Genomic DNA, 2,302 nt, shown 5'->3' with positions numbered 1-2,302 from the left:
GAATCTGACACCCACGAGATCCGGCGATGTCCTGAACTGTAGAACATATTCTATATGTGTTTGCATATCGCCACAGAGCCATACAAAATAAGTCTATCACCCATCACACAGGTGGTGCCACCTGTATTGTATCGGAGTATCCTAGGTAAAGCTTCGCGTCTTGTGGGTGGATGATTGTAGAAGATTTCTATCTAACAATAAATGACCCGCTCATGACCTAATATTACACTGACTTTATTTTCTTACCACTTCTCTGGCTGATATCACATTTCATTATCACTGTTTTGCTAGTTTTATGGTCAGACAGTGAGGCTTTCATAATACAGGGGGTCTCCAGGTTGGGCAGCCACCACAGAGACCATCTGCTGTAGGCCTTCAGTGTGTAGGAGGGGACAAACACCAAGTATTTATTTACCTTGTTCCTGTAAGGATTGAGAACCGGTTCTGTGCTCCTCAAGTGCTCAGGAACCCTGATATTGGCCATTAAGAGAGGAGAGACCACCTTGGCTGGGAGTCTTACTTATTTTTAGTTTACGTTCTTGGGAGAAATGAGTCAATGATACATAGAGCTAGATCCTTCTGTTTTGCGAAGGCATGAGAACCTGCAGCTGTATGGTCTCTAGTTGAGTGCTTCTAAGTACATAAATGCCATTGAGAGATGTCTAATTTGGGTTCTAGAATGAGCTCCAGGATAGGCTCCCAGATGTGCTCCAGGATAAGCTTGAGGATGGGCTCTGGATGGGCTCCAGGATGGGCTCTAGGATGGACTCTAGGATGGGCTGCAGGATGGGCTCTAGGATGGACTCTAGGATGGGCTGCAGGATAGGTTCTAGGATGATAGCTATGATGGGCTCCAGGATGGGTTTTAGTTGGGCTATAAAATAGGTTCTAGTATGATCTCTAGGATTGGCTCCAGAATGGGTTTATGATTGGCTTAAGTATGAGCTCCAGGATGGGTTCCAGTATGCGATTCAGAATAGGCTCTAATTTAATCTCTAGGATACGTTCCAGTATGGGCACTTGGATTGGCTCCATGATTTGCTCCAGGATTAGCTCTAGGATGGGCTCTGGGATAAGCTCAGTAATAGGCTCCAGTATGGGCTCCAGGATAAGCTCTGGGATGGGATCTAGTATGGGATTTAGAATAGGCTCTATGATGATCTCTAGGAGGCACTCCACGATGGGTTCCTGCATGGGCTGTGGAATGAGCTCTGAGATGGGCTCCAGGATGAGCTCTTGGATGGAATATGGCAGCTAGTCTAGCAGAAATGTGAGGGTGGGCCAGGGCTGTAGTCATGGCCGAGGACACCGAGGCATCTGTACCCTGGCCTCCCATCACATGAAAACATACCTGTGACTTCAGGTCCAGCATCATCCGGATCCCTTCTATGCCACTGAAGGCTGACTGCAAACGTTATTGCATGAATTGAGTCACAGTCCAATTCAACTTTCAAAAGGAAAGCTATACTGTATTCATTTCTCAGCACATTCAAGTATTTCACAACATTAATCACATGTTCCACATTACACATCTCTTCCTCTTTCCCTGTACTTCTCTCACTGTCACAGAGCACGTTCCTGGATCGGTCCGCCTCATACGGTTCCTCAGCGTCCTTCCTGTTTAGCTCTGCCACGGTTAGATACTCTTCTGCCTGTTTCGCCCCAGACACAAGATCATCTGTTCCCAAAGTCAGTTGCCACATGGTGAGTGACCTGCCCTTCTGTACTGTCTCCTGTGTTGACACAGCGTTCTCCCGATCCACACTTTCTGCATTTGGAAGTTCCCTCAGCCGTTTCGCCCCGGTTCTGAGGGTATCAGACCATGCTATAAGTTCCCACATCATGGAACCATCTGCATCCCCATGTTGCCACTGTTTCTGCCTCAAGCTTCTGTTCCAAGCCTGCTGTGATCCTCCACTGTTCTGGCCTATAGCTATGGATGGCTGGGCTTCTCCACTGAACGTTGCCTGGCCACTGCTACGATTCTGGGCATTTAATTCCATGCTATAATCCTGGGCACTTAAACCTGTTCTGGCGGGTTGTGCACCGTGGCCCGTTTGACTCCTATGAGGAAGTTCTCCCTCTCTTAGCTGCAACTGACCCCTCCTACATTAACTATTTACTCTGTGAAACTCCTATGCTAATTTCCTACCACACTATGTACAATGCTATACCTAGAATTATAATGTATGCCATCTTGTGGCTATAAACGGGTACTACACTGTCCCTACTTACTAAACACAATAGTAAATATGTGCATAGCAGCAACAGTAAATACATACAACATGGGACATTTTACAGT

At 46.7% G+C, this 2,302-nt stretch overlaps 1 protein-coding gene across 2 annotated transcripts in view; it reads left to right on the top strand.

Annotated features, from left to right (window-relative positions):
* LOC141053868 (V-set domain-containing T-cell activation inhibitor 1-like) overlaps positions 1-211 on the top strand; it is a 19,260-nt gene extending 19,049 nt beyond the window's left edge. For both annotated transcript variants that reach the window (XM_073551011.1, XM_073551010.1), the window contains exon 5: positions 1-211. This exon is cut by the window's left edge and continues 96 nt beyond it. The gene's annotated coding sequence lies outside the window, so the exon portion shown is untranslated.
* Positions 212-2,302: the final 2,091 nt, after the last annotated feature.

Source organism: Dendrobates tinctorius, unplaced genomic scaffold (assembly GCF_039654945.1).
Source record: "Dendrobates tinctorius isolate UK_male_01 unplaced genomic scaffold, ASM3965494v1 ptg000172l, whole genome shotgun sequence".
NCBI lineage: Eukaryota > Metazoa > Chordata > Amphibia > Anura > Dendrobatidae > Dendrobates > Dendrobates tinctorius.
The sequence above is the reverse complement of the archived record's forward strand: the minus strand, read 5'-3'. Positions and strand labels throughout refer to the sequence as shown.